Raw genomic sequence first — 21,392 nt, 5'->3', positions numbered from 1 at the left:
ATCCTGGCAAGATGAGCTCCCACCTAAAAACCTAACACTTACACACACATACAGAAAAAGAAAGGGGAAAAAAGAAAAAAAGAAGGGGGGGGGGGGGAAGGGAGGAGAGAAAAGCAATTAAAGAGGGGAAACGACCTGCACGAACATAAACTTTTCATTTAAAGTGTTCGTGGGTCTTCGTTTGGAAAACGGAGTCGAGTCTCGGTCTGTATTGACCGTGCCGGAAAAGGGTTGAGATATTTACATGAACAAAACTTTCCACCTACCACGTTTGGCGAAATAAGCACTAGAAATATTCCAGACTAGTAAAACACATTTCCAGAGCGCAATTCTTCTCAGAAACGTGGTCGCTTACTCGAGATTTGCCATAGTTAAGTGAACATTTCCCTCGCCTCATCAGCGGGTGGGTTTTGGAGTTGGAAGAAACCCCGCAAAGTCCATCAGCTCGGCTTTGGGACTGAGCAGATTTCCCCCTCCGGTTCCCTCTGCCTCCCCTCACCCCCCCAATCCCCCCAGGTGTGCCCTGCGTTGTATTTTTAATAGCACCAGAATTCGAAACGCAACTCCCTGCGCTGTGCCTCCCTCAGTCAGCAGCTTCGGGGTTCCGCAAGCGATCAGCAAAAACTTCACGCTAAATCGAGCAACAAGTTAATTCGGCAAAACTCGAACTACTTTGCTGCCTGACCTCCAAAAAGCCCGGATCGGCCAGGATTGCCGGGTCTCCGCACCTCAATTGTAAGAGTGCTACAGGGAGCAATTTTTTTCCATCCACCCCCCGGTCCCTTTCATTTAATAAATGCCTATTTTGTCCGAAGGGACGCCTCTGGAAAAGAGATGTAAGAAGCGATACTGTAGCGGAGCTAGGGAAAAGAAAGTAGAGTGTTTACCGTCTTGAGTATTCCTTTACTTCTAGTGGGAAATGATTAGGTATCTATTGATATAACCGTGGGGACCGAATGTCTAATTAGCATTTCCAAATTAAAATGTTAAACATAAAGACATACTCCTTATACAGCCTGCTATATGTAAAACTCATCCGGGCATAATCCAGCAGTCAGCTGGAAGCGCGAAGTTGACTGGCTTCCAGAGCCGCAGCCGCCTTGGCTAATGGGATCTGCCTGGGGTTTCTCAATCTTCCCCCCACTGTAGTTCATAGTTCTTAGGACCAGGGTGGTAGCTGCCCTGGCAATGTTACACTAACCAGCCTGGAGGAAAGAGCAAAACACACGGGTTACTTTTAAAGGCTGGCGATAATAACGGGACACACAATAGGCAGGCGGATCATCTCTCCGCACCTTTTATTCTGAAGGCTTCACTCGGAATCTTATTTGTTCTTTTGAGTATAACAGAGCACCTCGGGTTCTGTAAGAAATTAGGACAATAACACAGAACCGCCCTTGCAAAGCGGGAGAGCTGTTAAATCCGGAGTCCTTTGCTTCCCAGCCGCATAATTCTGGTATTTCCCGAGGTGTCATGCTCGGGGTTCACCTCTCACGGGCTGTAAGGAAAGTTGCCAAAAGAATGGAAGAATCTATCTGTTGACTTGAGCTCAACAGAGACACATTACGTATGATGGAAAGCTAATGCTCCCACCGATGTTAAAATCAGAGGGCTATATAGTTCCAATCCAGCTTCTTGAACATGTAGATTTTTATTTATAAGAATAATTGTGCATGTAGCGACGTAAAATTGGGATTTACAAGTTGGAGCCTTTTAAAGGAGCCTGTGAAAACCTTATCCCCGCTTTTATTAAACATGATATCATCCCGATTTGCGTGCTTGCCATCTCAATAGCGTTTCACACATGAAAAAAAAGGGGGGGGGGGGGGAGAAAGATCCATATGCATTACATAGATTTTTCTTTTAGGTGCATAAGGACTGGCAGTCTCTTAGTGGATAAGAGGGTGAATAATTGTGATACACCAGAAAACAGTTCGTGCAGTTTGGCAGGTCTGGTTTTTATTATTAGATTTTTTGACATTTGAACTTGGCTATTGTCTGAGGAGCTCAGTGCAGATTGCAGTAGGTCAACCTTAAGGCTGCTCTTTTTGGCATTGCACACAAACACGCACACGCTGTCTGTTCTCCTTGCGTGAATACAGCAGCTCCAGTTTTACCGGGCTTTTTCTTTTTTCTTTTTCTTTTTCTTTTTTTTTTTTTCAGGGCACATCTATTTATATTTATCTAATCCGCTTGGGCTTTTCACGGTCGTGTGGTTAGTTTGTAGGCGCGTTCATTTTACACCCGTTCCTCCCATCTCTGTATTTGTGCCTGATGCTGGATACTTCTAAGTACTCAGTCGCTTTTACAGCAGTATAATTCCAGCATCACGATGTTTGATAAAAGGGAATTACGGTAGCCCTGGGATTAAATGACATATTTCCCTGCCGCTTCGCTCAACTCCATCATGACTCCTACAGTCAAAAGTTAACATTATTCATCATCTCCTCGCATTTATTCCCTTTCCCTCTCGGAATTCAGTCCTGCCGCCCGACTTCTGAAATAATTTCTTGCCGCTCGCGAAGAGCTGGGGGTTATCGGAGGGGGGAGGGGGGAAAAAGGGGAGGGTAAAGGCGGGGACCCGGAATACCGGCGGGGCCCCGCCGCCACCCAGCGGCCTCCCCCCATACGCCGGCCTTTCCGCGGGCGCGGAGCTGGCCGCGGGCGCGCATCGGTGTCAGAAAACGCCCTCCCAGGCGGGGCGCAGGGGGAGAGGGAGCCACTGCCGGGCACGCAAAACGCGAAATAGGGATGGGTCCCCCCCCCGGGGTGGGAGGGGGGAGCGGGAAAACTGGATCAAGTCCGGCAGGAGAGTCAGTTTGCCCTGGGAAAACCCAGAGACTGAGTCCAAATGACTTTTCCCAGGAGTGATTTGCGACTCTATCTCCTCCTTCCCTCGTTTAGTTGCTGCTGTTTTAAACTGAGGCTCTTCCCTTAACTGCTCGTTTGCAGGGACTCAGGCCGAACAACAGCCTCTTCTTCTAGCAGTCTTTCATTTAAACATGTATCTATCTACATTTGTAACTATACGGATATATAGGTATACGTAAGCTCAGACGCACATACGCCTAGATTTGTTCCTCTCTCCCCTTCACCCCTCCTTCCTTCTTTATCAAGCGCCTGATAATGCGGTTAAGGCTTGTTATTTGAACTCTCAGATCAGCATGCAGAAATGTAATTGCAACGTTTTTCATCAGGAAAGAAAAGGAGGAGTAAGGGGGAGAAGCCCCCCCACCAAACACCCCGTGCTCGGTAATCGCTGAGTCACCGTATTGGGGGTCAGTGGGTAAACACGAAGGAGAGAGCAGCATGTTATTGAAACCCCCTGCGCAAACCGCATCCCTTCTCATCTCCAGCTTGGAGATCCCTCCCTCCCCTCCTTCTTCCCCTGGATTTATTAATCCGGACTTGGAATAAAGTGGCTCAAGTGCGGCCAGAGCCCTCTTTCTGGGGGTTGAGTGTCCTCCTAAGGCGCAGTGGACGCGCTTTGTTGCGGGGAGGGGAACAGGGAGGGAAAAATAGAGGGGAGAAAATCAATATTAAACTGCTATTTAAGCTGCTGGTGCTGGGAGTCATTTTAAGGGGGAGAGGGGAGGAGAAGGAAAAGGGGAAGCACCGGGCAGTTCACCTAGGGATGCAAAGAAAGGGAAAGCTTTCTCTGGGGCTGGGCTCTGATCTGGGCATGTTTATTCCTGTTTAAACGCTATTGTTCCTGCCAGCCTTTGACACAAACAGAAGGGGCGGGGGGTGGTGGTGGTTGTGGGGGTGTGTGTGTGTGGTGGTGGTGTCTGGAACAAAGCTGCTCAAACCCAAGCAACCCCCAAAGGCGGAGGAATACTTTCTTCCCTTTAAAAATGTATGTGGCATGACTTTCTGTTTGAGGTTGTTTTCTGGATGTCCTCCCTACACTCTTCCTGTGAGCTGAGCGGAGTGGCTGGCTGTAATTCACTTACCAGGGCCCATTTAGGGAGGAACATGTTCCCCCAGGTGGGTGCCAGGGAGCCTCGCATGGACAGCCGGCTTCTCGGGCCCCTGGGCTGCCGGTGGGTTGAAGGAGCAGACTTGGAATTGGTTTGCGTCAAGGCCTGCAGTGGGAAACAAAGAGGCAGAAATGTTGTGAGCCCAAGGAGAGCCTGAAATACAGAGAGGCATTGAGCTTCCCAGAGATGCTTCAGCTTCTCAGTGGGGGACAGAGCAGGATCCTTTTTGGGCTGGCTCTGTGCAGTTGAGGGCTGGACTGTACAGCCCACACTGAATCAGAGGCATTGTGTGCAAATGGATAAGCTCACATTGTTTTGAGATGCTCTTATTGTATTTAGGGTCGGGGAGAGGTGGGGGTTATATTTTGTGTGTGTGTGTGCGCGTGTGGATCTGTGTGCTTTCGAAAGGTGAGTGCAGATTGCAATAGTTGCTGCTCTGTTTTTGTTTGTCAAACAGGGCCCTTCTCTTGGGAGAGGGGCATGTGGCGGATCCCAGCCCAGGATTACATTAATCAAAGCATTATTTCCCCAGGGATGCACAGCACAAATGATAGTAAATCCTAATAAAATTGGATCGCTGAGAAATTGAACGCTTAAAGTAATCTGCTCTGCCTGATAAAAACTTCAAATTTATAAGATATTATTCATCCCCACCCCCAAACACCTTAGGTATCATCACTATGTGTGTGTATTATACAGCTATCTGTAGCAGAGAAATCACTGCTCAGTTTAACAGGCCCATCACTATTGAGTATATACATACACATAGATAGGTGTGTGTGTGCATGCACACTTGTATTGCATGCACACAAATGCAGAGCCATTAAATAAGCAACAACCTGCACGCACATAATAATAATGACCATAGTCAGTGTTTTAAGGACATTGCATTGTCCACCTTTGCTGTGGCAGGTGCTGCAGAAGGCTGGAATGAGGCTGTACATGGTTGTGTACCAGCACTATAGTCTTGCCTGGGGACTCTATTTTCTCTTGCTTTTTAGTGATGCTTACCATGGGCCTCTGTGTTGGCACCTGCGATCTCAGCCACACTACAGGCAGCTTTGCTTTTTAAAGCTGATACCATGGGCTGGTAGGGAAATAATAATAAAATAATACATGCGGATGAATATCTGAAGGTGTGGTTAGAAAGCTTCTGAGAGGACCAGCTTCAAAAAGAATCTGCCTTGGACCAGGTGGGTATAATTGAAATAAGGAAAGGTGTTCCCAGGCCAGTTATTCTGCCTTGGGCATGCATAGTGCTGCACCCACAGCCCCTCTGTGCAGGGCCAGGCCACCGCCTCCCATTGCTTCTTGGCAAGGGCCAGTGAAGGCTGAGGTAGCTGGTGGCCACTTGCTAGCTTCAGACCCCCAGTCTCAGCTACTTCCTCTCTGCAGAAGGAAAGTTTGTTTGTAATTGCAGCCGTAGGACATGACAGTGAGCTCAAAGAGACCCACTGTCCAGCAGGGAAAAAATAATGAATTGCTTCCTCCCTCTAAAAGACCGCTGCGTTTCCAAAAGTGAAAGGAGCAGAAGGCATTTCCACTCACCCAGATGAAACTCTTTGAAAGGCTGCGAGCTTCCCCCGCAGTTATAAATGCCGATCATTCTTCCTACCCCCGCCCTCCCGGCAGCCCATCCGGCCGTGGCACCCCGTTTCCCCCGCGGGACCCGGCCCCTCCGAGGACCTCCACTCGTGACCGTGACCAGTCCTGCCCAGCGACCCCGCACGCCTCTCCCTGCCCTTTTCTTTCCTGGCATCGCTAGGCAGACCGAAGGTGGCTTATCCCTTCTCCTGGAGTCCGGTTTTCCTGCCCTGTCCCGGCCCCGGGGGCTTGCAGAGAGGGCCCTGTCCTGCCCCTCCTGCCTGTGAGCAGGGAGAGGAGGGGAAGCTGAGCCCTTTCCCAGCCCCGAAATGACGCAGCCCCTGCTCCAGCATCGTCTCCCGTTTGGGCTGGCTCCATTTCAGGAGCGCCGTCTCCCCCCACCCCCTTCTTCCCAGCCTTCTTCCTTCCTCCTCCTCCTCGCCTCACCGTCACTCTCAAACACCCCCCCCCCGACCGCTTCCCCCCGCCGCCCCAAACTCCTTCCTCAGGACCGTGGGATTCTGGTGAGCTCTGGTGAGAGTTGTCGGTCTCCATTTCCAAGCGGGGAGCCACCGGGAGCGGTGAGGCAGGCGGGCCGGGGGGAGCAGCGGAGAAGGGGGGCTGGGGGGAGGCGATGAATGAAGGAGGGGTAGAGGGGGCGGCCCCTCACCTCCCCCCCCCCCCCCCCATTTGGAGCACCCCCGCTCCCGGGAAGGGGCAGCCCCCACGCCCCGCCCGCTCCTGCCCGCCGCCGACAGGGCGCAGCGGCGGCTCCGCGCTCCTCCGTGCCCTTCCTCCCCCCACAGCAGGCAGCGCTGCCCCGCGCCCCTCGACGGGGCTCCCGCCATTCCCCGCAAGACTCCCCTCGCCTTCCTCCACGCGTGTGCGGAGCGTGCGGGTGGGGACCCACTCACCCCGCCACTGACGGTGCCTCCTTTCCTCTACTCCCCTCTTACCCTAAAAAAGCCCGCACCCCACCCACCATCCCCCAAAAAACCCATTCATTTGCATACCGTTTGGCACCCTCGCTCGGTATATCCCCCTTCCTTTTTATCCCCCTTCCACTCCCTCTCAGACCGATTCCTCCCGCCTCCCCCCCCCTTCTACTCCTGCATCCCGGGTGCAACCGGATGACAAAAATCAAAGCTGGTTCCAATTTACCCCGGTTGTCTTCCTTTGAACCCCCGTGAGGTAGGTGTGGGGGAACACTGTGCTCCCACTCCCCGTGCGCTCAGTAAGGTGCCTTCCTCCCCTCCTCGCCCTAACCTTCCCTGCTTTCCTGTCCTTAATTGGCTCTGTCTTGATGTGCACTTGTTTTGTTTAGCCTATTTTACCATTGAGGACGAGATAGGCAGAAAAAGGAGCGTTTGACTTGGTATGTCTCTCTGATTTGTTTTTTCTTTTTTACCCTCTCCCCCCCTTCCGAGGTTAATTTGCATTTGAGGTCTAATTCATGTTTCAAAATCCTGGCGTTTGAGGACTATATAGGAACAGGGCATTCATTTCTGTTTCTGAGGAGGAGTCTCTCCTGTCTTTGCTCTTCTCTGTATAATTTCATTGTGTTCACAAGTGATAGGGATTTGCATCAGTTATTTTGCAAATTTTTTTTGTTTTTTTTTTAATTTATAGAAAAAAAAATATCTTATTTTGCAAATGCAAAGAGAGCAAACACCGGGCACTGAAAATGGAGCATATGTTATTAACAATGTTAGAAACTTAAAGGCACAGAGTATATATTCATATAGATGTGTTAATCTGCATTCCTTGGAATTGGATTTCTAGCTCCCAAGCATCTGTTTTTGATGACTATTAGAGAAAGTCGTTTATGGAAATACTGAGGTATATTTATAGTTCCTTACTGTTTACAGGTGATTTTGCTGCTGTTTGCTACTCTTGCTCCAGCGCTTTATAATTATTTCACTCCTGAAAGGCATTTCATACAGTTAAATGCTGCTTTACTCATTAAAGATTTCCAGGCTGTCCAGGTGTAAGTTCCATCCACATCTCTGGAATTAGTTATCTGGCCATGTGGACTTTATGGAAAGATTATAAAAGATACGTGGTCATATAAAAAAATTCTGGTTTACATCCACGGTTCTTTCAGTTCTTTGGATGTGATGAAGAGTCCGTCTATGTTTAGGCCTTTATAGGTCCGTTAAGGACTTCCTTCCCATCTTTTATTGGCATCTATAAAATGAATTTTATTTATATATATAATGATTACATGAATGGCATATGTTGCATAATATGCATATGAGGCATTTTGAGTATTTCTGCATGCACTCACGTTTATTTTTCACAAGCGCTTATGTGTGCGTGCATGCGTGTTTATACACGTGTACGGTGAAATACATGTTGGGAGGGAAAGCCACTCAAAATAAGAACGTTCCTAAAGGAAAAGCTGCTAAGTAGTTCACTGGGAGTTTGCATCTAGTGCCTTGCAAAAGTCCCGTAAGTTACAGGCTTTACTGTAAATATCTACATACACCCCCATCTCAGCATAAAAATATTTGTGCTTATATTTGTCTTTCGAGAACTAACGAAACAGGGCTATGAATTATACCTAAAAAGATGCTACAGAGATAAACATGTATAAAATAGTAATGGAATATGGAATTTTATATAATGCCAACAACTTTAGCAAGATTCTTGGCATAAGCAATTTAGTGCAATTTCATTTGTCTGAACCAGAATGATATTACAAAGTGAATTAATAGAACATTAGTACTGGAAAAAAAAAAAAAAAAGAAACACTTCTTCCTTTGAAATATGAAGTGCCACTAACTTGAGATGAAACCTGAAAGTCAGTGAATAATATATGGGAAATATTAATATTTTAAATGTATCATATTTAAAATTGCTGTGAACTTAAACAAGGTTTCATATCAAGAAAAACCATGTAATTCATTTTGGGCTCCAATTTCATATGCAACATTTTACAAATGAAGCAAGTCACTAAAGAAGTGAAGTCAGGAATGTAAGCATATTTTGTTATTTTGCACATGAAATACAGTCATTATGGAATATGAATTTAATTTGGGAAGTGATAAAAAAGAACATTTATTTTATTTTTCTGCTGCGCTGCAAGGAAAACATTTTTAAGCAGCTGATTAATGAGATGAAATGAATTGATACGGCCCATAATACCTGCATGGGCTTTTATACCTTGTGAAACCGCACCACAACGGGACCTTTATAAAAAGTATAAAGTGAAGTAATGCAATCATGTTTTAAATTTAGAATGGGAGTTGATGCGATTCAGCTTGATGTTGTAAAAAGTGAGCCCTCTGGCACTTGGCATTACATGATTTAAAAATTACTCCTGCAAGGAAGGTTAGTAGAAAGCATGTAGCAGGGTTGAAGCCCAGCACAAAAGCTCAGGGGCAAATTACAGTGCCACTGTGTGCCTTGCAGTTAGTTTTAGTGGGGAGAAAGCGTAGCCCTTGGTTCGCTCCTCAGTACACGGCCTGTTGACTCCAGCGTTTGACATTGCCCCGCTTCAACAAGCAGGTACAGCTCAGTCTCTGGAAGCCAAATCTTGTGCCCCTTAATATGAGTTAAATCCTGCTTGTGCTGTTCATTGAAGCCACCCGGAGATTTGCCTTCTTGGAATGAGCAGGATCTGACCCTCCGTACGTCCATGAGACCTTCATATCACCTGAGAGATTATTTTTGCATTTGTTTGTTGTGGATGGAGTTAGGTCTGAGGGCCACATTGACCTTGTCCTGGCGCCTAAGCCATCTAAAAGTTAGATCCTACCCAGCTTGGCTCTGGCCAACCAGGCCAGCCACAATGGCAGTTGCTACATATGGTACACAGGATACATATGACTGGGCATTTTGAACAGTTGGGCAAAAAAAAGGTGTCTTTGCACCATTGGGAAGTGCTGGGTGTGTATGAGCTTGTGAAAAGTGAAAAGAGCACTTGCACGTTCTAGGGAAGACTAAGGCTGTCATGAGGACTGTAAGCACTTAGGAGCTGTCTTACTGATGGACAGCACAAAGCCTGGTTAGTCCATAACCTGTTTCCCACTAGGATCTAGTCACAGGTGCCAGAAAAGAAGGCAGGTTGTTGGTGGTGGGGGGACACGCCTGACACCTGCCACACAGCAGATCTCTTTCTGGCCACTTTTGCCCAAAGCCCTGGGACATTTGCTATTATTCTCTCAATTATCTCAGACTAATTTCAGTAGTTCATGTTTTCATTACAAATGTCAGTGCCCTTCTGAAATTTGCTACAGATATTTTGGGTTCAGAATAACTGTGATGGGGAAGAAACCCCTCAACTTTTCCTCTTTAAACAGTTTCACCATTTTATCACAGTTTGTTTAAATATACATTTCTCTGCTGTGAAATAACCTTTCTTTCCACATTTATACCCATATGCACAGTGCTAGCTCATAGGAGAAACAACATTTTAAAACACTGTGTCATGCTTATAGGATAATTATTAACCTTGTCAGAATAAAAAGCATACTAAAAGTACTCCATACAAAGGTTTGTGCCTTAACATTTTTGAAAGTTTTTCTTTTTAAGTAATCAGAGATGTCACAACAGAGGGAGGAACTATACAATACATAAAACATAGTAAAAGTATATGAATCCTACAGGACTATTTAGAAATATACAACCATTATTTTGTTTCTCCTTTTGGTTAGCAAGTTACTTGATGAGAAGCTATGTTTCTGTTTTTATTCCTGCTTGTGTCTTAGAGTTCTATGAAGATGATGTGAAACTGCAAATTCCAAATTTTAGTTGCTATAGATAATATAAAAATAAGGAAAAGAAATGTTCCTGCCATGCGTCTGGACGGATAAATATACAAAGTCATGCAATCTGATAGCAGAAAGAATAGTTATTTGATGATAAACCTAATGCTAAATACAAACAGAATAATATTGTTCTAGTGAGAAATATAGCAAATAAAAAGGTATGACAAAAATACAGGTTTGAAACTCTCTGTTTAGATCTTTTCCAGTTGAATGTTCATTTTTGATGTTTTGTGACCACTGCAATACAATTAGCGAACAAGTTACCCAAAACTTAGCTGCCTCAATTTTCATGTCCCATATCTAGAAATCAAAAAATGTCACCTGTATTAACCCTATTTAACTTTAGGAAGGTGTTTTTGCTGGTCATTGAGTGGGTTTTCTTGAGACCTGATTCTTCATGCTCAAACTTGTGCTGAAATGGATGGGGTATGCGAGCAGGGTTTGTAGGGTCATGTATTTATTTTGTGCAGGAGGGCTGGCCTTGTCATACTGGGGGTTCATACAGGTGTAGGAAAGGGGTAGTTCAGGAAAGGGACTATTTTTCAAGGGCATTGGGTGTTTACGCCTTCATTTGACTTCAGTGAGAACTGTGAAAACTCAGTATTATATAAAAAATATGGCCACTTTTCTCTGGGAACTAAAATGTGGGCACAGGAATCTGACTTCTGGTACCTCTGGCTGAAAAAAAAGCAAAATGCTATCACTGGAAATTTCTGTTTTTATCTTTGTATAGGTTAAGCTTCAGCCCTATGAATATAAAACAAAAAGCTACCTTTCTCCGTGTGGTAACTCTTTGCCTTTTCCTTCAGAGAGGCAGGAGAAACGGTTGAAGCACTAGCACCCTGAAAAAAAACAGACATTAATAATATAAATTATTGTTCATTGCTCAATTAAGAAAATAAGAAGTCTGGAATCTGCATAGGGTGAATTATGATTTTAAATGCTTGTGTTTTGGCTTTCTGAAATTAGGATCTTGGTACTGAACCCTTCCAGCTATTTCTTAGGACTGTTAGGAAAGAATAAGATGTAAATTTTAAAGACCTGTTATAGGGACAGCTTTCTCCACCGTGACGTGCTGAAACCTAAGGAAAATGTAACAAATATTTTGAGGAGCAGCCAATGGCTGGAGAGAGCAAAATATGCCATAAACACCTCTGCTCTGGTGAACCGTGTAGAAGGTCGCATTCACCTGGGTTATGGGCTCCTCTTCAGATAAGGAGAAGCAGGGGACCAAGACCTGTGACTGGTTATCAAAGTCCTCTAGGTGCAGCACCACCAAGTTTTGGGATCCGTTTTTCCTGATGGTGTAGAGATGAAAGTGGGAAAGGGGTCCAGCCTGAAGCTCTGTGCACCTGTGGTGCCCATGCTCGCGAGCATAGTCTCTTTGACTGCAAGTGGTGGGTGATGCTGGGGGACCCTCCTTCCAGCAAAACCAGGGACAGGCTGGCCCCATAAGCCCAGCAGGAGCTGGGGTACTCGGGCAGGAGCAGTGGCCCTCTTTTTTGTGCCGAACCCGTAAGGATGGGGCTCCCCTCTGCATCCTGGTTTCAACTTTGCTCTTTGGTTTAATGTCTAACTGCAGTGCTAGGTTTTAATTTTATTTCAGATCCTGTCTTCATCTAGAAATGATTGGGCTGTGCTCAGCACTGGCTGTCTTGATAGGTTTGAAATTCCTGGGAAACCTCAATACTGGCATTTTATAAACACAGTAAGCGAAGCACGCTAGAATATTAATGGGTGAAACATGTTTTAAGGGTGCACCATCACTTCGTAATTTTGCCTATTAAAATATTCTGGGTAGAGGCAGTTTGGGGGAGTTGCAGCAAAGCCACAAGTGTTCTTTGCAATTTAAAGCTTCTGAGTTTTAATTATTTCTTTTTTCTACCACTGTGAAAGATCCCTAGAGACAATGGAGGCTGTGACATTGAGGAGCAGGTTATCCTAACTGTGCAGGGAGCACCATAAAAACCACAAAATGGACACACAGAATAAAATACAACCCCACTCGCACTCCCCCTTCCCAGTTTCTCTAATTTCTGACATTTATAGTAGTTACATCAGCAGCGGGTAAAAGGGGAAAAAAAAAGGCAGACGGAAATATGGTCCCTAAACCGACAGAGCCTCTTTACATTTGCTTGGAGAACCATTGCAAGGGGAAAAAATAATAATAAAAGACATACTACACTGTTATGGATTTTATTTGTTTAAACACAAATTTATGGAGCTGGCCACACTCCAAAAATTGGAGAGTTTGGTACTGCAGTTGCTTTGGTGTATTTTTCAGCATTGTAATGGGCTACAGGGAGACAAAGAAGAATATGAATATATGGCAGTTGATATTTAGATTTGGGTGACAGTTTTGCTTGTTGTAGCTGTCATTTTTAAAAATCCATTTTCCTGCTATTGAATTGCAGCAGACGTTGATAGAGAAAAGCTGGAATTATTTAATAACCAAAATTAGGAGTGATTTTTGTGCTGTATTTCTTGTTACCCTCCTCTTAACTAATGAAGAATCCTGAGGTCCAGACTAAACTCACCCATGGTGTGGATAGAATAGGCCGTTAAAGAGTGGGATGATAGATGGACCTTTTCTTCACTCCCAAAACTGGTTCCTTTATAAAGCCGTAGAAAACAAACCCTTCCTTAGAGCATCGAAAAGCAAGCTCAAGCATGACACTACTGTCACACCTTTCACGCTATTTTTTTTCAGGAGTCCGCCCCCGATTTTAGTCCAAAGGATCTGCTTTTGGGAATTGCGTGTCCGGCTCCAGCGTTTTGCCTGCTGAGGAAGAGGTATGCCCTTTGTCCCTCACCTGCAGATGGCTTGGATTCTTTTACTTTTTTGAGGCAAGCCCTTCCTAGTGGGCTGCATTCAGAAAGTGCTTTTCATAGCATTAGTGCAGAACCAAGTTACAAAAGAATATTAATCTAATACATTCCAAAATTCAAATACGTGTGATTGATAAGCATTATTATCTATAAATAAGGCTCTAATGATACTTTGGCAGTGTTGTAAACACAAGAATCAGAAGCAATTATTGTCATTATTGTTCTGCAAGTACTTTCCATGAATACCAAATGGATATTACTGTCCAGCTCCTTGGCACACAGAAATCCTGTAAAGAAACAGTTGTCAGTCAGTAAGGTCTGGCCGGCTGCTGTTAACTTTGTTTGTCTAAAATGCAGCGTACCTAAAGACAAAGCCTGCAAGTTATTGAAAAGCAAAACGGTTGTTGATTTAAAAAAAATCTTCTTTGTCTTTTGCAACCCCCCAAACGATGTTAAATAAAGCCTATGAGAAAGTTTTCACGTCCTATGAGATAAACTGTTTGTGTGATGGTTGTGATTAAAAATGGAAACGGATTCTCTGCTAACAAAGCTGCCCTTCTTTGTGTGAAACCCACAAAGGTGAGAACACCCCAGCTGGAAGGTGGTGTGAAAATAATGACAGAGGCCCCAACAAGCCGCTAGAGGTAACCCACAGCTAGCTTTCAAGGATGAGAGATGAGAGGGGCATTCATTCCCTTCACGTTTACCTCACCCCAGTTTGCAGAGGTCCCATAGAGCCGAGTCACGCTGGTGGCCAGGTCCCACTGGCTGTGACACCCCCACTCGCTTTCCTTTGGCAGTCTCACCTCCCTCACCAATCCCACTACTTTAGACGGCGCCAGCCAACAGCAGTATTTTGTGGTGGGTGTCATGTTGTTCTTCAGATGCCAGGGTGTCATCGCGAGCGGGAACAGTGTGGGTCTGACTCTCCGAATCTGCAGAAAGGGAAAGAAAAAAACAGCCCCGAACCCCAAACAGTGAGCTTTACTTTCCAAATGTGTTCAATTCTTCTTTCTCTCCTTGATATTTGGGGCGTGCAGCACCCTATACCATGTGGTTTAACATTTTGTTCTCTATTTGTAGGTCAACATTTCCATGATTAAACTTCATCCTTTATTCAGCCTGTTCTGGCTAGGCTTTGCAGCACATGTGATATAAGCTGTTTTCACAGCTAGTAGGCCAAATCTTACTCTGGATAAGGGAGCCAAACATATGTGACTGAGTCAGACACTTAAATCAGCTCCCTGGTAAATGGAAGATAACTCCAGGTGCAGTGTTGAACACTGAGAACCAAAGAAGTGGGAAGGGTGGCCAGCCTTCCTTCATGTGGGGAAGAAGACATCCTATGCACACAGACAGTGAAATCATAGCCCTGCCCACATTTTGCTCTCCCACATTTGCCTGAGGGTATGGGACCCTCATCACTGAAGTTATTGGGAATCTTTCCTTTGACTTTGGTGGGCTCAAGATCAGGCCAGCCTGGGGCAGGCTCAGGTGGAGCTGGCTGTGGGATGGGCTTACACAAGAGGGGCATGAGGTGGGAGGAAGCAAGGCCCTTCTTGGTGAGCCCACCTTGCACTTGCAGTGTTCATAAGGTGGTTGCTGGGGGGTCAAGGAGCACTCTGCCTGTGGTATTGTGTTTCTTTCACTCGCCCTCTCTTCATTGCCCTTCCATATCTGGCTCGTTTACTGACCGAGGCTGGTGACTCTTGTTTTGCCTGGAGCTGGTATCAGTTACTCTAATGTAGGGTTGGACTGGGTGACCTCTCCTCATAAATCAGTGGAACAATTCCTGGAAGTGCTGGCTGCCTGGACTGAGTGTTACCCAGTCAAGTAACCCTCGGTGCAGAGGATTTGTGTTAAAGGACTCTCTTTCTGGCTGTGTGGCCAACAGCTCTCCTCTTTTGCGATTGCTTGGTAACTCTGGTAAGTACAGGAAAAGAGGCTTATGGGGCTCATTAAGTGCAAATGGAAGAGACAGATGAGCGGGCAGGTGTCATGTATAGTCCAGAGCTGCTGTGTCATTGCTGTGTGACATTCCTACTTTCACAAAGGCTAGACTGGCCCTGGCTATGGGAGTTGGTGCTACACAGAGAGTACCAGCATTGACTAGAGTGAATAGAAAATGAGAGCTCCTTAGACAGTCCAGAGAGGACACGTTTTCCTCAAAGGGGCAAAGCTGTACCCACATTATTGCAGAGAGAGGACTGAGCTTCATCTAATATTTGGTAATGAACTGCAACATCACAGAAGGGAGCTGGCAAAGAACCATTTCCGTCAGAAATAAACCCTTCCAGAGCTCCACTTGGGCTGACTCCCTCAGCTAAAGGAAATACTGGCAATGTAGATAGCAGGACTTTCAGTGACTTTTCCTTTTATCTTTTTTTTTTTTTTACAGCACCTATCCTTTAGCTTTTGTTCATTTGCTTTGATTTTTTTTCAATAGATTTTTCATTAAGAAAAAAAAAAATCTCCTGCCCAAAACTAAATGTGATTGCTAGATCTTCAGTGGATAAGCTCAAGTAATGAATATTGTGTGCGTGTGAGCGCTGTGTTACCTGCTGTTCAGAAAGTTCTGTCCTGAAAACACACATGGTGGTGTGTAGGATGAGGTGGATGCACTACTCCAAGGCTTTGAAGACCTGCTTCATGGTAGGGCAAATACCTGGGCAAGCAGGTGGGCATCCGATTGACTTCCCTGCCGTTGTATTGGGAAGAAAAAACCTGCTGGCTACAAGAAGAAAGTTGTGAAGACTTAATAGAAGGCAGGTGCCTTCAGTGCTTGTCATGATGTTAGGGGATGCTGTCTTGAAGTGGGTCACAGAATTAGATGGGCTGGTGTGCCTGGGGACATGAAATGATGCAAGGCAGAGGGAAGACAAATTGCACACTCCTGGAAACCAGCTGGGAGAGTACCAGGATTCTGTCTTTACTGGCATGAAAGTTGATTAAGAATATGCTGGAATAAATCCGTATGTGCTTCAAAGATGCATTGGTGTCAAATTTGTGGAAAGGAGAGGGGAATTCAGGCCAGTAAGATCTGCTGATAGGGTCAGGTGGCCTCCCTGTCCCTGGATCAGCCTTTTGGAAACACAACCTGCATTTTGGTTTCACTTAAAAGTGTGAGCGAAATCGTGACGCTTACAGAAAGCAACACGAGTGGAAGAAGATGGGGATGTCTTATGATCAGGGTGTGAGAGGATCACACCATGGTACAGTGATGTGAAGCTGGGGGAAAAGCAAATTAAGCTTTTTCTCTGTGGCTATTTAGACAAAAGAAGTTAAGTCACCATTTTCTTATGCTTAAATAACAGTCTCCCTCTCCCATGGTACAAAAGATCTCAGGATCACACAGGAATGAATTAAGACTGTGGTACCAGATGTAATTTCAAGCTAATGATGAATCAGTGTATTTTGACTATCTTTTCTCTTGTTTCTGACTGTCTTTTTTGGGGGGCTTGATATTACTGTAAGTAAATACATTCATCTTTTGTTTCATTTTCCCCTTGTGACCTATTTCATTTAATTAGAAGAAAATGTATAATAGGAAATGAGTAGCATCACACTGGGCTCCATCAAAACCCTGTGAAATCATCAGGAATCTTTCCTGGGCTTTTCACCACCACCGGATCTGGCCCAGCAGAAAAGAGGAGCTATTTCCACCTTATCTGGAAGAATGTGCTGCCAGCATAAAAATATTACAGTGCTCATTTTAAGGTCTGGCCCAGATACTAGGGAAGCATTTTGCTACTGCATGTGGCTTTCTGTGCCACATGTTTCACATCTGTGGCAGCACGTTAAAGGATAAAGGTTCCTAAAACCTTAACTCTAAATATACATATAAAAAGAAGATACAAATTAAGGAAAAGATAAAAGATATTGATGGAAGTACAGGAGATGCTCTTTAACATGCATATTATTGACTCAATAGATTGTTACGGCTTCAGAGCTATTAGGGTCTGCTGTGTCAATGTGTACTTAGGGACTGTTTAATATGCAGATGGTTGACATGACAGACCGAAGCCATTACAGTCTATCATGTCAGAGGGGATACATGAATACGCACTTTGCCAACACTGTGAAAAGTCCCTTTAAAATACAGTTGCTGCGCATACTTAGCTGCTTTTTAAACTGATTCAATAGCTTTGGTTCTGTGGATGCCCACAGACTATGTTGCTGGATTTATCAGCAATGAAATTTATTTCCAAATTAAGCCATTTTCCATGTGGAATATGCAGTCAGGAGGACAGGGTGTAATCTCAGATATGCAGCTCCTATCAAATCTTGTAAAATTAGCTATTGCACTTGTGTGTGTGTAGAAGAGATCAGAATCTGTCGGCATGTGTCTTTTTGAAGAATATAGTTTTGTCTTTTTGAGGGGTAAGGGAGAATGTCATCTCTTTTTTTCATTCAAATAATCTTCAGTAGCAATTAAATAGCTTATGCTACCTAAGAGATCAGTTATTACAAGATAAGCAGCATGACAGTTTGGAAAAACTGAGTAAGTCTTTGATTATTTACTAAGTTTTGATTTCTGCTATTTGCCTCAAAATGCTAAAAAGTGAAGTATAAGATACAAACATGAAAGGCTCATTTGATCATCATAAGGAAAGGAATCAGTAGTTTTGCTTTTCTTTTCCTCAACAACTTATTTTTTATTAAAATAGCAAAGCCAAGTGTTGTGTTTAATAAGATTTTTTTTTTCATTTGAATATCAAATGGAAAAATACAATTAAAATATTTCTGCTTTTACGTTAGTCGTAGGCTATATTTCAACAACACATATATCTAAGAAGCTCAGCATACACATTTGGTATATATTAGATGCTTCTAACAGATGCCCAGACCTCTTCCCCTGTTTTTTAATGTTCTTTCTTATGGCAGTGATCCAGGGACATTTTAATTTGCAAGCCTGTGAACTTGGAAATGATACTTGTAGTGGGGCATTACATCTACTCTGTTCTCTCTAAGTTTATTGTCATGTGTCACCTAGCTCTGATTTTAGTTGATTTGCTGGACTGAGGCACACTGTGGAACTCCAGCGCAAAATTCACCAAGCAAAAACACGATGCCTTGCAAATAATAGTAACTGTGCAAAAGCATAAAGGCCTTTCTTCTAATCTGTGGGACAGCTTAGGGGCAAATCTTGCAAAGGAAAAGTGCATTTTCAGGCAAATGTGATGGCTGATTTTCTAACGGCTCCTTTTACTGCCTGGTACTAACAGGGAGAACATCGGGATGGTCGGGAAGTGGTGGTGGTGGGTAGGTTAAGTGCCGTGAGGCAGGAAGTATGGAGAGGACATTTTCCATAGCTTGTCACACATGTGCTCCTGGGTCGTCTGTGAGATTTCTGTGGTGACACAGAAAAGCCAGGAAAAGCCTTGGGCAAAAAAGTGGTCCAGGAAAGCCCAGGAGGTGGCTGCTTCTTGCAGCTGAATGAAATCACCATGCACTCCAGGAGAGGTCCCTAACAGGACATGTCTCTCTCTGTGCAGAGTTACCTCTGCAACGAGGAAGGACAAAGCAGCAGGAGCCTGTGCCACAAGAAAATGTATCATAGCCTCAAACAACATCAGTGCCAGTAGAAAAAGTGCACTTTCCTTCCTCCCTAGCCCTGGGAAAGTGTGTATATCCCTGTGATTGCCTCTTGGCAATAGATGGTGACCACAGCAATGGGAGCAGCAGCATCCGCATCCCTTCCTGCTCCACCTTGGCCCATCAGGGGTGGCTGGGGGTACATCTGGTTCTCTCGGGCTCTGCCTTTCTCCTTCCCAGGGGCAGCCCTGGGAGCTCCACATCCCTCTCTGTGTGCCCACATGGGCAAACATCAGCTGAAACAGGCATGTATGACAATATGATATGGAGAGCTGCTTTACCTGGGGCTAATCGATAAAGTGAAAATGTAGCATTTTGACAGCACTTGTAATTTTGATTATTGCAATGGCATGCCATTTCTTTGAATGCAGCATGCTTCCGTGCCCCATTAAAGCATGGCTGGCATCGCTTTCAACTATTCACGAATGCTGAGATGTTGAAAAATGTAACATTTACAAAAGATACATCTGGTGTATATTTACAAGGCTCAGGAATCATTTAAATAGTGCCTGTGCCGTTACCATATTAGGAGAAAAGTTAGTCCCAGCCCCATATGTGAAATCAGTAGTCAAATGTGTGCTGGTGGAAAGTCCACTGATATGATACAGTCATACAGGGTATTAAACGTGAGCATACCGTACTGGGTGTAATACCCAAATGAGATAAGTATAGACTGGTTTAACATGTGTGACAATTGCCTATATGCACCTGTTTCAAACTATCTGGTCAGAAGATAATTATGGGTTTTGAGGGACAAATGTTTGATTTTTTGATTAAAGAAGAACCTTTGTCTTCTCATTATGAGAGGCCATTGTATTTATTCCTATTCTTCAACGAGAACTGTAAGACCTATCCAGGAATTGAGGAAAAAGACGTTGAACAGCTTCCTTTGTATCACATAACACGTTGAAGACAAAAAAGTGTTTGTGTCCTCCTGCCAGTGCAATACCACTTAAGCTACATTTGAAAACTATTTTTTAATTAAAGCGATGGGTCATGTTTTCACCACCCTAAGGCAGGAAATTCAAGGTAAACCAGATACTCCCTTTCTCAGTCACACAAACATGAATTAAGCATGTAGCATCAGACTTAATTTCAATTTCTAGGTCTGTAATTGAATCTAGCTTAATGTGAACTTTTTTTTTCCTGCACCATCACATTGATATCTGGATGTTAGTGACATTATTTAAAGCAACAAATCAACCTATAGGACTGTGTTCAGCTATACTTTATGTCATTTGACAGTAAATGGAATAAAAAAAATGTTACTTTTCTCTAGGGGCAGATTTGTTAAAGGGTTTTCATCTTTTGTCAAGATATTTAATCTTGGAATGTTACAAAAAAAAATGCACAGTTTGTACAAGTGCAGATTTCTGCATGCACAGTTTGCCTGATTGCTAATTTGGATGAAGACGCTTAGGCTTTACACAGGCAAATGAGAGAGGAAAGATAATTTTTGCATATATCCTTCTGAGTCAAGTGTGAGTCCCTGGACTCTAAGTGAAGCAGGTATCTACTTTTGGGACTGAAGGCTGTCACTCTGGATTGCCCCATACATCAGTCTCAGTTCATGCATGCCAATGAGAACAAATTCTAACAATGAGCTGTTGAGTGATGCCAGCAGAAATGAGCATTTCTGAAAGCTTTAGGGTTTTGGAGGAAGCAGCTGAAGCTGACTCCGTGGCACTCACCATGGAGAAGGAGACTGAGATTTTGAATTAAGGAGAGTGAGATTTTGGCAAAAGCCTTCCACATAACAGACAATTGTGAACGCACCTGTTTTCCAGTGGGCTGAGTAAAGCTGGTATGGACTATAGAATTAAGCCAAAATGCCCAACCATGATATTTCCTCAGAGGGGCTCACTACAGAACAACCTATCCAAAATTATTAGTGCTCCTAGTAATTATTATTATTAATTCCTGTTGGTAAACCTGTTCCTCCATCATGGTATCAATCACATGCTGGGATGTCTGCTGCTTAGGACACTGTACACTCTTGGAAGTGGATGATTGTTTAATTGGGAGATTGTAAAGATGGTCTGACCTATTGCCTTTTCCCATTTTGCTTTGTTTAAATTGTCTGGACTCTTGCAGCTCCTTAGTAGTTTCTTCTGATCCATCATGTCAGTCTGGCAGCTGTGCCTCTGCACTCTGTCTGTCTGCCCACTGCGAGCCAGATTTCAATCTCAGATGCATGGCATACACTTCTCCCTTGCTGTCCTCTCACCAGAGAGCTGATTTTGCCTGCACCTCTATTAAATGGCTTCATTTTAATGGCAACAACTGCTTTCTCCCCCGGGTCCTCTCAATCCGGGGCACTAGGTGTACAAGGACAGAGGAGGGCATATCCCCAGATGTCTCTAGGTGTGTGCTATGCATCTGAGATTAGGCTTCCTCCTCACATCCACAGGCTGAGCCCCCCCATCCACCTCAGAGAATGATCCTGCTCGGTACCATGGCCATTTTCATTTGGAAATATTTCCCCCATGCTGTGTAACTTCTGCCCTTACCGTGGACTCTCTGCTTCTCTCAAGCTGAATTTCTCTGTGGCATGCAGGCCTGCAAAAGGCAGCGTCTCAAACTCCATTTTATATTAAGCCTCCTGGAAAATTGTCCTCGAAGGTTTCCACCC

General features: G+C 44.5%; 1 long non-coding RNA gene across 5 annotated transcripts; it reads right to left on the bottom strand.

Moving 5' to 3' along the window:
* Positions 1-535: 535 nt before the first annotated feature.
* LOC133225390 (uncharacterized) lies at positions 536-6,820 on the bottom strand. Of its 5 annotated transcripts, XR_009729135.1 has the most exons (5): positions 6,077-6,184; positions 4,879-5,067; positions 3,954-4,085; positions 1,296-1,498; positions 536-1,205 (listed from the first exon to the last, which is right to left on the bottom strand). It is a non-coding gene; the product is annotated as an uncharacterized LOC133225390 (long non-coding RNA). The 5 variants fall into 5 exon arrangements; XR_009729134.1 differs by lacking the exon at positions 536-1,205 and having other exon boundaries at positions 1,218-1,498; XR_009729138.1 differs by lacking the exons at positions 536-1,205; positions 4,879-5,067; positions 6,077-6,184 and adding an exon at positions 6,726-6,820 and having other exon boundaries at positions 1,218-1,498.
* Positions 6,821-21,392: the final 14,572 nt, after the last annotated feature.

The sequence above is a fragment of the Neopsephotus bourkii genome, unplaced genomic scaffold, assembly GCF_033783945.1.
Source record: "Neopsephotus bourkii isolate Nb327-2 ecotype Australia unplaced genomic scaffold, CSIRO-AGI_Nbou_v1 NB_1760, whole genome shotgun sequence".
NCBI classification, from domain to species: Eukaryota; Metazoa; Chordata; class Aves; order Psittaciformes; family Psittacidae; genus Neopsephotus; species Neopsephotus bourkii.
This window is presented reverse-complemented; position numbering and strand designations above follow the sequence as displayed.